The sequence below is a fragment of the Meriones unguiculatus genome, chromosome 17 (assembly GCF_030254825.1).
Source record: "Meriones unguiculatus strain TT.TT164.6M chromosome 17, Bangor_MerUng_6.1, whole genome shotgun sequence".
Lineage (NCBI taxonomy): Eukaryota > Metazoa > Chordata > Mammalia > Rodentia > Muridae > Meriones > Meriones unguiculatus.
This window is the reverse complement of record NC_083364.1, coordinates 30,268,422-30,282,926: the sequence shown is the minus strand read 5'-3', so window position 1 is coordinate 30,282,926 and position 14,505 is coordinate 30,268,422.

The window sequence follows — 14,505 nt, the reverse complement described above, 5'->3', positions numbered from 1 at the left end:
CATCGTGGCTAGCTGTTGTATCTAATCTTAGCCTTCCGCCATTTTAAAGTAACCAGAGCTGTGCCGAAACAGAATTTTTGGTCTTCTCCTCTCACGTATGCAGATTCCTGGTGATATTTTTCTGGGTGCTTCAGATGCTCTTCCTGCATGCTTTCTCTCCTCCAACAAGAAATGACTTGATAACAGTTTGAATTTCCGACAAGACCCTTGCATTCAAGAACAGGCCTGTAGCTCATCTGCTCCTCTATCTCTATGATGCTTCTCACAGCTTCTAACCACCATCTGGGACTCTTTTACTGAGCAGCTGACTCATCACCTTTCAATGTTTGTCCTTCGGGAGCCCCAGGACACAGCCCTGGAAAAAAGATTCTGTTCACTTCCTCTACCCACTTCAGTCATCACCAGCAGCCCTGGCACCTGGGGTACCTGCCCTACCCAGGTTCAACACAGACTCATGTCCCAACAGATTCTATCTTTTTGGCTTCCAGGGTGTTGGCCTTTTAACACCTGGATAGAATATTTGGGTGGAGTGCTCATACTATGAATCATCCCAGGACAGACACTCCCTTAGGATGAGAAATACGACTGCCAGACTAGTTCCCAGTTAACTGCTGTGGCCACACTATCTTCGGAGAGCAAGCATAATTGTACGTGTTATGAGAGCACCACCACCACGGATGCTACCCACCACGCTGGATGCTAGCACCCTGCATGAATGTCTGAGCAAACATCTCATTATACTCAATATCCAGCCTGGCTTATAGAATAGAACCTTAGCCAGTGGTTTGCTCTCTGAGTTGACCACAAGGGTCATGTGGAAAGCTTATGAATGTTCAAGCACCTTCCTTAGGGAGGAAAAAATTAATGGCTTCAGGTAGGATGACCCATGTTTTTTGTTTTGTTGTTTTTCATTGAGGTAGCTATTAAGAGCTCAGTCGTGAACTGAGAACAGAAAAGCCCCTGGGATTCACCGGTCTAGGCCCCTCCATTGGATTCACACAGGTGTGCTCCTGTGTCTTGCTTGTTAACGTGGGTTCTGAGGATAAACAGAAATCAGGCCGTCACTTTGCAAAGCAAGTGCTTTGCCAGGTGAGCTGTGTCTCTTCCGGCCCTTGCCATTATATTTTGCACAGCATACAAAGCAGTGGGTTTCACTGTGACATTTTCATGAATAGACAATAGTCAATATACTTGATCTGCTCTGCCATCTACCTTCCTCTTCCTGTCCCTGACCCACCCGTGTTACCGCCATAGGCTTGTTTTGCTTCATAACACTTATGGGATTTTTGTTTGTTTGCTTGTTTGTTTGTTTGTTTGTTTTTTAGTCCTTTCACTCCATTACCATAGTTCCCTTCCTTCTTATATTCCACTTTCTCATTTGATGACTTGCAGACATATGCACATATGCTTGCATGCCGCATTTGCATGTACACACACACTCACACACATTTAAAACTATATGCCAGATGTGAGAGGAAATATCCTATTTGTCCATCTGAGTCTGGTTTAAATAACACAAGGATTTCCAGTTCTGTCCGTTTCCCTACAAAGGTGGCAGTCAACCCTGCTCATGAGGTTCCAGAGGAACACAGGCCTCAGGGAGTAACAGGGCCTGTATTTGCTGCTTGTTAGCTTCTTACTTTCATTCTTCTTAAGAACGCTCTACGCAGTATCTCCGTCCATTTATGGAGTATATATATATAATTTTTTTAAATATAATTGCATTGTTTCCCTTCTTCTCTTTCCCCCTTCCAAAAAGTTGAAGGGTTTGGAGTTTAAGTTTTACAGATCTATATAGATCATCAATATTTATCTTATCTGTTTACAGATCATGTGATTATTAAAATTAAATAACAGCTCCGTAAGCCATGGGCAAGTCTGGGTGGGATTTGTTTCTTCAAATTTTAAAGTTTTCTTAAAATGTATTTATTCTTTCATAATTTCACATGCGTATGTGAACATACTGCTTTGATCATCTTCCCTTCCTTGTTTTTTCTTATCTTCGTCCCCCTCTCAGTAAACACTCTTCTTCCCAACAAAGTCCCTCCTTTTGGTGTGTGTGAGTGTGCATGAGTGTGTATGTGTGAGGGTATGTGAGTGTGCCCACTTGGGTAAGGGTATGTGTGAGTATGTATGTGTGCAAATGTGTGTGTGCACATGTGAGTGTGTTGTGTGTGAGTGTGTGTGAGTGTGTTTGAGTGTGAGGTATATGTATGTGTGTGAGGATGTGAGTGAGTGTTTGCGAGTGTGTGTGAGTGTCTGTGCTTGTGTGAAGGTATGTGTGAGCGTGTATGTATATGTGTGTGTGTGTGTGCATGTGAGTCTGTAAGTATGTATGTGTGAGTATGTGTTTGAGTGTAGGTGTGTGAGTGTGCATACATATGTGTTTGAGTAATGTGTTTATGAGCATGTATGTGCTGAGTGTGTGTGTGAGAGTGCACGTGAGTATGTGTTTGAGCGTGTGAGAATATGTGAGAGAGAGTGTGTGTGTATGTGTGTGTGTGCCACATTCTATTTTACTAAGGTTGCTTATATAAGTGTGCACGTTGGGTTATTTGCTTGAGCAAAAGCAGCTCATCCCTGACTACATCATGAGGACTCAGACTCTGCAGTCTTAGCAACCGTTAGCTCTGTAACGTCTCAGGGAGAGGCTCGGCTTCATTAGCACCTCCCTCATCCCTGATAGAAGAACAACGTGTCTAGTCTCGTGACATAACCGTCGTTGGTATGAGTTCATGAGTGTGAGAGCCATTTTCTGTGAGGGACCAACTCTCAGTGTTTGCAGCACCATGCCATGGGTCTTGGTCTGAGGGAGAAGGAACGGGTAAGGAGCCAAGCACCCACATTCACAGTCTTCCTCCTCCTGGCTGTGATGGTATGTCATCAGCTGCCCTGAGTTTGTGGGGAATGATGCATAATTGCAGCAGAGTTCCAAAGAGCCACTGTGTGGTCAGGGAACTAACAATAGAGTCGGTGTCCCTTAAAGGAAGCCCTGAGCAGCCAAGATGCAAAGTTGTACAGATAAAACTCAAGTTGCAGTGGGGACCCCAGGAGGCTGATATGCCAGACCATGGGGTATCCGCTGGGAAAGTTTAAAGTCAGCCTGGCTCTAGGCAGCAGAGCTGGAGGGCGGGACTCGCCAACTGCTTTGGTGTTCAGATGATTTAATCATAAACCCCAGATGCTAAACAGAGATGTGGATTAAGTGTTTTCTTACTTTAATTTGCTTTCCCTTTCTTTCTTTCTTTCCTTCTTTCTTTCTTCCTTCCTTCCTTCCTTCCTTCCTTCCTTCCTTCCTTCCTTCCTTCCTTCCTTCCTTTCTTTCTTTCTTTCTTTCTTTCTTTCTTTCCTCCCTCCCTCCCTCCTTCCTTCTTTCTTTCTTTCCTTCCTTTCTTTTTCATTGTTGTTGTAATGAGTGTGTTTTTTCCATATCATTCAATATTGGAGATGAGTAATATTTCCATATTGATTTTCGGTGCCTCCCTGCCAAGCTCTAAGAAGAGGCTTTGGACTTCTGAACAAGGTCATGTTTAGTAAAGAACAGAAGAACTTTTTGACTTGGATCAGATGAATATTGCATTCTGAGATGAAAATGAACCTTTAAGATATGAAATGGAAGGTTATGGCTGAAAAATGATGTGTTTTGGTCTCAAGTTAGGACAGACTTAATTTTAAAGATATATGTATATATGTATGTATCCATGTGGGGCACGTGTTTTCCACAAACCATGTGTGGAGGTCAGAGTGCAATTTGAAAGAGTCAGTTCTCTCCATCCAACATGTGGATCTGGTCACTGACCTGAGGCCATCAGGAATGGGTCAAAATGCCTTTACTTGGTAAACTGTCTTTGCTGGTTAGTGTTGACTGTAAACTTGACCGGATCTGTCTGACCTTGGGCATATCTGTGCAGGAGTTTCTTGATTAGGTTAATCAAGGTATGAAGACCCATCTTGACTGTGGGTGGCACCCTGACATGGGAGAATGAAAAGGAACAAAATTGCTGAGCACCAGCATTTCTCATCCCTGGCTTCTTATCTGCAGATATAGGATGACTGGCTGCCATCATGACTTCCCTGACATAATGGCAAAAAGAAAGGTAACCAGTGAGGGTGATCTCATCATATCAGTTAACCCAGTCTAGAATCTCACTCACAGAAATGCCCAGAGGTTTGTCTCTTAGATGGGCCTACATCCTGTCAGGTTGTCAATCATTATTAAGCATTACAGTTTTGTTGTTGTTGTGTTTTTATATGGTTTGGAGACCAAGATAGGTCTGGCTTTCTAGAGTTTGTCACAGTCTTTACTATTTTGTGGAACAGTTTGAGAAACATTAACATCAACCCTTCCTTAGAGGTAAGTTCAGCAATGAATTTATCAATCCTGGCCTTTTCTTTGTGGAGAAAATACTCCTCAAATAAGGCTGCTTAGTGAGGATCTATTTAATTTATTTCTATAGTCTTGATCAATTTTTATATGTTTATATATATATCTTGAAATGTATTAATTTTTTCTACATTTTTCAAGGGTTTTTAATATAAATTTTCAAAGTGTTGTCCAGTGTTACTCTAAATTTCGCTGGACTCTGTTGTAATGGCCTTCTCTTGCAATTGTAACTTTATTATGTTTGGGGTTTATGTCTCATTTTTTTGGTTAGTTTGGTAGCAGTTTAAGATTTTTTGTTTTTGTTTTTGTTTTTTTTACCTTTTCAAACAATCGTTTTCTTAAGTTCTGTGTATTGTTCATTTGGTCTCCAGTTTAATTTATTTCTGCCTTGATCTTTAAAGTTTCCTTCCTCTTGGAGCTTCAGGTTTTGGCTTGTCCATGTTTTTCTAAGACCTTGACATAAATGATTTGGCCATTTCATTGAGATCTTTCTGATTTTTAAATTTAAGTGCTTTGTGCTAGTAAAGATTTAGGTGCCAGAATGACTATTCTGGGGTATTGCCAACTTCCTCTTGCTTTATATCTTGATGTCCATCTTTGACTTCATTGGTGGGTGTGTATGATACTGATGAGCCTTTTCTGGAAAAAACATATACCTGTATCTTGTTAATGCAGCCATTCCACATCTTCCAAATGGTATATATTGAGAACATTTACTTTTAATGCGATTTTTTTTTTTTTTTTTTTTAGCTGTTTCCTGGCTGGTTGAACTACTCTTTGTTCTTTCCTTTCTCCCCTAGTTGTATCAGGGGTTTGCTGGTTTACTGCTTTGTCAGTGAGGAACTCTTTCCTGATCTCATTGTTTCAACCTATTCCTCGCATGAATTTAATTTTCTCTTGTTTTTTTCTTTCTCCTTTGTGTACAGAATTCCTTTATGTTTTTGTTGCAGAACTGTGTCGACTGTCAGGAATTGATTTAGTTTGTATTTCTTTTGAAATATTCTATTTCTCCATCTGTTTGTTTGTTTGTATTTACTGTCTGCGTTCACATGTACTCTTGCACATCCTTATGGAGGTCAGAGAACAACTTGAGGGCATCTTTCCACCATGGGGCTCTGGAGAATCAATTTGGATTCCCAGGCTTGGCAGCCGGCACTTTTCCCCACTGAGCATTCATACTGGCCTCTCCATTTGTTTTTAAGAGGTTCCCAGATATAGCAATCCCAACTGAAAGTTGCTTGTTTCTTTTTTTTTTTAAGTAACATTTTTATCATGATTGTTGTTGTTGTTTTATGTGTTAGTGTATATGGTGTGCAGCATACTTGTGGTATCAGGCAAACACATGCTGCTTCATTCTTGTGGCAATCAGAGGACAAGTCAGGTTCTCTTCTTCAAACTTCAGGTAAGTTACCAGGACTGAACTGAGGTTCATGGTGGGCCTGTGTGGAAAGCTCTGCTACATGCAGAGCAGTCTCACCTGCCCAGTGGTTTGCCTCTATGGCCTGAAAGGAGTCATGCCCTACTTTCCAGGCTTTTCGTTTGCTGATAAGAAATCTGGTGTTATTCTCACGTCTTTTCCTTTGTAGGTGAGTTGATATTTTTCACTTACAGCTTTTAATATTGTTGCCTTGTGTTTTTAGTATCTTGACTGTGATATGTTGTAGATAGGTTTCATGCTGGTTGTGTTTTCTGGAGGCTTCTAAATGCTTTTTTTTTTGCTTAGATATTCACTTTATCCTAGGTTTGGGCAATTCTCTAATAAAATTTCATTGAATAGATTGTCTATGCTTTTAGATTTTTACCTCAGCCCCTTCATCTACCCTGTAGATTCTTAGAATGCTTGGAAGTTTTTGTCATTCTTATATATTTATTTTTCTTATTGTATGGTCAAATGTATTGTGACCTGGATCTTGTCTTTCCACCCTCATATTCTTTCTTCTGTTTGAGCTTGTCTGTTGATGATGCTTCTTATACTGTCTTTCATGTGGTTGGTTGACTTACATTTTTAATATTTCTGTTTTTATTTTTTCAGCACCTCGGTTTCCTTTCTGAATATTTCTTCATGATTTTTTCTCCTCCATAATGGTTTCTTTTTTTCCCCTACTTTAGCCATCTTTTCTCATCTAGGTACCAAATTGATTTTCCTACATTATTCAGCTGCTTGTTTGAATACTCTATGCGATTTGTCACTGATCCTTTGTAAAAAGTAGAATCTGGAGTGTTTTCAACTATTTCAGCTAAATCATTATCTTCAACCCCTCTTCACTTTCTTAGAGAAACAATTTACTTCAGTTGGCTCATGAAAAGACAACTTACTCTTAAACTGTTAAATCCCCTTCACCATGTCTAAAACCTTTAAACTCTTAAGTCAAACACTTGTCCAATGTACATTTATCCCCAGCATTGAAAGACTCTGTTAAAATTAGATATCTGTGTGGTTTACATGAGAATAGCCATATCTGCTCATATATTTGAATGCTTAGTCACCTGGGAGTGGAACCCTTTGAACTAATTAGAAGGATAAGGAGGTGTGGTCTTGTAGAAACTGTGGTGGGGGGAGGCTCTTTGAATTTCAAAAATCCATTCCAGGCCCATTCTCTCTCTCTCTCTCTCTCTCTCTCTCTCTCTCTCTCTCTCTCTCCCTACAAAATGGGATGTAAACCTCTCAGCAACTTCTCTACTGCCATGTGTATTGCCATGCTCTGCACCATGATAATAGACTAAGCACTGAAACTGCAAGGAAGCCCCTGATTAAAATCTTTCCTTTATAAGAGTTGCCTTGGTCATGGTTTCTCTTCACAGCTATAGCACAGTGACTAAGACAAAAGGCTGCACCTTCACCAGTTGAAGTAAGATTTGCAGCAGCTGAGAACCCAGGATTAAAGGGGATTTGCAGAGAAGTTGAATCTTGGAACCATGAAGAAAGCCCAGCCACAGCCAAAGACCCCAGTATTTCGGAGATGTTAATACCATGGATGACCACAACAATCAGCAGCAGTGGTGAAGTGAACCCTGCCTCAGCTTGGACGAAAAGTTGTGTGCTACATAGGGCAGAGTGGGGAAGTTATCCAAGGCTCTCGGAGAAGATCATGAGTGAGTCACAAATATTGGACATTGAGTCATTTGTATAGTTTGAGTTTGGTTCTGCTTTGTTCAGAAAGAGAGTGTGCTCTTATTCTTCCTTCTTGAAGTAAGAAGGCATTTACTTTTGATCTTACAGAAGCCCATAATTGAGAGACTTTAAATGCATATAAAGAAATTTTGGAGTTTTAAAAATAGGTTGGATTTTAAGAGAGACTCATGATTTTAAGAAGAGACAATGTTTAAAGTATTTGAATTTGTAAAGCTATGGGAAGTTTTAAGCTTGTAAATGTTTTCTATTGTGATGTCTTTATTAATGTGTGATCTTGGGAATAAATAAGAAAGGAAAGGTTCTGGCTTAACAGTGATATGTTTGTGTGTCAAGCTGACATGGGGTCAGTTGTGCTGGCTACTTTCATGTAAACTTGACACAAACTAGAGTTGTCAGAGAGGAGGGAGCCCCAACTGAGAAAATGCCTCCATAAGATCAGGCTGTAGGTAAGACTGTATTTTCTTAATTAGTGATGGGGTGGAGGCAGTCAGTTGTGGGAAGGGTCACCCCTGGACTAATGGTCTAAGCAAGCAGGCTGAGTAAGCTGTGGGGAGCAAGCCAATAAACTGCACTTCCCCATGACCTCTGCATCAGCTCCTGCCTCCAGGTTCCTGTCCTATTTGATTTCTTGTCCTGACTTCCTTCAGTGATGGGCGGTGATATGGAACCAGAAACTAAACACACCATTTCTTCCTCACTTACTTTTGATCATGGTGTTTTATCACTGCAATAGTAACCCTAATTAAGACAGAAAAGTGATTAGATGCTTTAAGCAGGTCCTAGTGGGCCATCCCAGTAGAAGCATGGAAGACAGTGCTGAGGGCTATTTGAACTGTGGGGGCCCAGCTTAAGAAATTTCTCAGGGAAAGAATATTATTAAGTGACCTAGAGACCATTCCGTGGTATTTTGGCAATGAATGTGGCTGCTTTTTTGCCCTTGTTCTAAAAATCTGCCTGAGGCTAAATGGAAGAGTTTTGGGTTAATGGCATTGACACCTCTACATTTAAAACAACCTAATATTGACTATTATGTGGTTGCTAGTGGTCGCTATTATGAAGGTCTATAATAAAAAGGTGCAACCTGAGAAAGAAATATTACAAAATGTACAGTTTGAGCAAGAGGAGATGTAATATTTGAGCCACGCCCAGTGTGATAAAAAGTTTAAAGAAAAGCCTGATGAAATAAAGCTAAATGAAATAAAGGGAGTGGTGACCTCAGGGCAAGACCCCACCCAGCCAAGCTTCCAATTTGTGAAAAACAATTACAGAAAAGCTTGAGCAGTGAAGGAAACCATCAAAAACAGAAAGCTGATGCAAATGTAATTGAAAGAGGAGGCCATGTTCCAGCCCCATGAAGCAGTAGAACTCAGCAGCTTTGGCCACATGATTCTGGATTTAGAGTCAAGAATACAAGAAGGAGGTTGTGAACTCTTCCTCTGTGGCTAAGGCAAGTTGCCAAGGCCAGGCATGTGTCAATGATGTCCCTCCATGGAGGCTGTCATTTATGCTTTCTTTTCTAAGAGTTGCCAGTGTCTTTGCAGCTATGGAAGAGTGATAAAGACAACATCCACATCTGTCTTTTAAGATGCTATAGGGACTGTGGAAATACTGGCTTCCATCACTGCAGAAAGCAACACATCCTGCTGTCATTTATCAAGAAGTCATTGGGACAGCCTATGGTTGTGGCAAATCTACTAGGAAAGACCAAAGACTTAGACCAAAGACAATTCAAATTCAGATTAAATGAATTTATTCTTACAGCGTTAGAGCCAAAAAGCATTCTGTGCCACTAGGAGCTAAAGCCGAAGGGGGTTGGGGGGAATTGACATGACAGAAGTGTATACAAAGGTGCACATTACAATTATGTACAGAATACGCAGCTGGGCAGGAAAATTTTTTAGTCCCCCAGTTGTTTCTCTTTCCCCTTGTATAGTAGTAAAAAGACCACTCACTTCATCCCAAAGCAAAAGGATAAATACCTTTACAGCAGGAACACCATTATACTATTCTCATCTCAACTGCATTCCAGGGCAAAGGTCAATGGCCCCTAAGGGACGCCTGGTACCATATTAAGTTTCTTCATCCATCACAGGAGTTGTGTGTGAATTATTACAGGTTTGAGCACTCTGGGTACAGTATCACTAACTGACTGGGATAGAGCAGGCAGTAAGGCGGTGCCATAAGGTGAGAGTTGGCTGTCACATCTCTATACTATACATTTCAGGGAGTCTGTAATAGACAGGACCACTGGTATGAGCTAATTTGATTGAATCTCGTATTTAAAAGACACAGAAATTGTTGGCAGCTGAAGGTAGGTTCAGCACCTTAGATATCATGATGTAGAGACTGACATCATCATCATACATCATGTTTTGTATTTGAGGTTGATATGCAGAAGAAGTTGAATAACATAGCAGATGAAGTAACAGGAGGGGAGCAGTGTAGAATTGGTTTGTTTTTTTTCCTGAAAGCAAAGTGTGTTATTAGAATAACATTTTTTTTATGTATGGTATGTAGAATTTTCTACAACAATTAACATTGCATATGTTGATCTTTAAAACTTCTGTTGAAGGCAAATGAAATAATTTCCAATTCATCAATATCTAAATGGATGTCCTATTTTATAATTAAAGTCGAGGTCGAATAATTTGCCCAAACTCAGACAGTAAACTGTGGGCAGAATGAGCCTAACAGGTCTCTACACAACTGAAGCTAGCTGTCCTGTCTTGCACAGAACATACCCAACATTTCAGCATCACTCCCACAGTGTTTCCAAAGCCATTTTTATAGAGAAGAGTGCATGAAGAGTGATGAGAACTAAGGAAATTCTACTTTTCAAAAGATGATCAAATGCTTTAGATCTTACAAAACTGAATAAATCGAACATAGTTGCGTGGAAAACAAAAGAATGATGAAGACAGCCCTACACTATGGCTTCCTCTTAATGGTTTCTAATGTTTTCTGGCAGCTGACATCCTTAACTTGCATAAAGAGCCATTTATTTGAAAAATAACCAGATCATCTTTGAATGCCAAAAGCATCTATTTCATTTTTTGTTTGGGTGTTTCAGTACTAAATCAGGACTATTATTCTCAGAAAAGAAGCTCATTACTAAGAGTTTAATATGAATCAAAAGGAAAAATGCACCTTTATGCTTAAGTCTATGCTCATTACAAACTATAATTAAAGATTATTGTACCTTTCAATGTGAATACCCAACAGTTAATCACTTAGGTAATTGGCTGAATTAGAAGTTTCTTTTTTTCTCTCTCTCTCTCTTTTTGAGCTCTAGAGAATAATGAACAACTAGTATTACCCAATAGAAATCTGGAGGCTTGGCTACAAATGTTCAGAATTACGGTCTTTAAATAAATAGTTCCTAATTCCTCAGTGTGCAAATAAGTAGGTCTGTGTATCTGTATTTGTTTCCTGTGCCTTTTTCTTGGGTGCATTTTCTTATCTTTGTTTGTTTTATCCTATTCCAATATGTTAGTTTTTGTTTTACCTTACCTTATCTTATTTTATTTTATTATCCCTTCGAAGCCTTTTTGTTTTCTATTGAGAGAGAGAAAGGGGTTGGGTATGGATGAGAGAGAACTTGGGACAGAACTGGGAGGAGTAGGAGAGAAAACCATAGTCAAGATACGTGAGAAAAATTCTATTTTCAATAAAAGGGAAAAAGGAATAAATAATACAGTTAGAGTAGTTGGGAGAGAAGAATTTAGATGCAATTTAATAAAGATAAAGCATCAAATGTACAATTCGCCAAAATAATACACCCTGGCTTTAAAATCTTTTTCTAATAAAAGATTGTGTATTGCCCCTGTAAAAATCCATGTAAAATTATTGCAACACATTTGCTTTCCATTCTGAATGCAGCCTAGTGTCATTAAACTAGCAGAATAAAATGTTGTTTTGGCTTATTTTTGTTGCAAATTCTTATGGCTTTATTAAGAAAATATTGGCACACTCAAGGGTAAACTGCATATTTCTGTACTTTTGGAGAGTTTACAGAGATTTATTTGCGATGTAGGGTCAGTCATTTATTAATCCACTACAGTAAGTTGACCATGCAGAGACACTCTTATGCAAACTGATCTGTTTTTGATTACCTAATCATTCTACCTTCACTAACCATTTGTTTAATTTTCAACCATATTAAATGCATAGAAAACAACAATAAACAGATCAAAGTTCTTGTTCTGAATAGCTTAAGAGGAAGACAGACATAACAGCCTTTGTAGGAATGTCACACATACATTGGAAAACACAGAACACAGGTCTCATCTTGGTTTCTTTGGAGGCAATGCAGACGGCAGGCTTATTAGCACATTAAGAGGGTCAAGAACTGCCAGATCCATGTTTACGTTCATGATCCGTGATGCCAACAAAGGCCTTGTGGATGTCCATGGTACATGCTGCCTCCAGAAACCATGTGGAAGTCCACGATCCATGTTACTGAGAGGCAATGGGCAAAGAAGTTTCTTTTCCAGTACTCTCGATGACTGCAGACTCCAAACTGAAAATGGGAGATACTGAAGGCTTCTGTGACAGCTTCCCTTCTCTCTCTCAAAAAAAAGAAAAAAGAAAGAAAGAAAGAAGAAAGAAAGAAAGAAAGAAAGAAAGAAAAGAAACAGTCTGGGAGATTAGCAAAATAAAACAAAACTGTATTTATCTAAAAAAAGAAGAAAAGCCAATTAGAGACATGAAATTAGGCAATGGGGGAGAAATAATAAAGACTAACATTGAGTTCTTACAGCAAGACAGACATGTATTAACTCATTTAATACAACATCTCATCAGCCTATTATCTCATCTAATCCATATGTTAAATGTAGGGTATCGAAGCATGGTTAAGTAAGATTAACCCGGCCAAGTAGCAGAGTAAATAGAATACGTTTGTCCTTACATCTGACTGAGTTACCCATAAGATAAACATCAGTTATCAAAATTCTTTTCCACCCTTACAGTGTTGTCCATGCAATGCATGAAATGGGACCTAGAGACTTGCAGGAAATTTTCTTTGGAAACAGATTCTGAGTGCCATTGCCTTCACTTGCAGAGGGAGACTGTTACCTTCTCACCTCTAACACAGAAGGCAGATAGACAAGGAAATCAATGAAAGAGCCATGTAAGGCTATTCCAGTAATTGGGACAATGGACTTCCTGTATCTTCCCCACTCTCGAGAGAGTTTCTTTAAGCTGTAAATTGGAAAATCGATGAAGTACAACCAAGAGTCTGTGTCTGTTTCAGAATCCAACCCTTCACATCAGGTAAGGAATGCTTATGTTGTTCAAGGGCCTATTAAAGGGCATATGAAAGAAAATCAACACAAGGTCTATGGACTTGGCCAGTAGAGTTGTCTGGAGGGCAAAGAGCTTTTAACAGCTTCATCAACAGAAAGGTTGGGATTTTGTCATCTGCTAGCCCACATAAGGGCAGCAGCTTTCCTCATATGTTGGGTTTAGCAGAGCTGAAACCGTCCACCAGGAAAGTAATGGGAATATACTTCACTCTGCCTGTCTGTCTGTCTGTCTGTCTGTTTCTCTCTCTTTTTCTATGCCCAAACTCTCAATAAAGAATAAAACTGGAAATACAAGTGAGTGGCTGAAAAGAGAGTAGAATTCATAAAGGAATGGTGTTGCCACTTCCAACTTTAACCCTTCCCTGACTGGGAGCCAGACAGTGACACAACTTGATCATGGAAACAATAAACTGGTATCTCAGAATCAAGATTCTGGCTAGTGTCTTAGATAGGATTTTACAGTTTTCCAACTTAGATTGTGTTACTGTTGTTGTGATGAAACACTATGACCAAAGCATCTGGGAGAGGAAAGGGTTTGTTTGGCTTACACTTCCACATCAGTGTTCATCATTGAAGGAAGTCAGAGCAGGAACTCAAAAAGAACAAGAACCTGAAAGCAGGAGCAGATGCAGGGGCCATTTAGAGGGGTGCTGCTTACTGGTTTGTTCCTCCTGTCTTGTTCAGTCTGTTAAGAAAATACTCTACAGGATGACTACAGCCCAACGTTATGGAAGCATCTTCTTTTTTTTCTTTTTTTCAATGCAGTTTATTCAGGAACCTTGAACAATCATCTGACCCTGGGGAAAGCCAGCCCACAGCTTAAATAGCCTCTGGGTAGCCAACCTAGGCGTGCCACGTGGGCAATGCAGATAGGTCCACATACATGGAAGCAAGCCAGATCCTCAGCCTTAGCCAAATGTGGAATTGTTCATGACAGAGAGCACTCACCATCGGGAAGGTGGAAGGCGGAAACCAGCTCCATCTTTAAGGCACAGCATTCCGCAGCTCTCTACAGTTCCCCCTTTTTGTTTTAGACGCATCAGGCAAGAGTAGAGGTCTGATCTCTGATATTAGAAATAAATTGGGACTTTGTACCGATGTTCATTTAGGTGTCATCCACCCAAAGAGCATCAGACTCATCCGATACCTTTTTCTCAGAGGTGGGACCTGGGGTATCAACCCACATGCAATCAGACGTGCTCTTCTCTGGGTCCAAAGCGGCTGACCCTGAGTGTAGTGCTTAGCCTCGCATCCTGAGCATAACATTTTAGCTTTTTATGGTATCCAACCATGCTTGGGGCGAATGTCCTGCTTCAATGGCTGTAAAGGCCTGAATGATCATGGCTGCATCACACTGTTGTGAGACTCTAATCTTGCTTTTTTGCCCAATGCTGGAATGCTAGTAAATTTAGGTATGCCCTGGTTACTCGCATGCCTCACTGGGTGCCTGTGCCCGTTGATGCCCCTCACGCTATGACTCTCTTCAGACAGAAAAGGGATCTTGGAAGCATTTTCTTAATTGAGGTTTTCTCCTGTCATATGACTTTAGCTTGTATATGCTGCCAAAAAAAGTATCCAACATAGATTGTGTACTCATTAAAGTAAATAGATGTTTTTAATCTAACAGTTAAAGTAATGGGTCTGTGAAGGACTCATCATCAAACAGGGATATTTACTGCCAC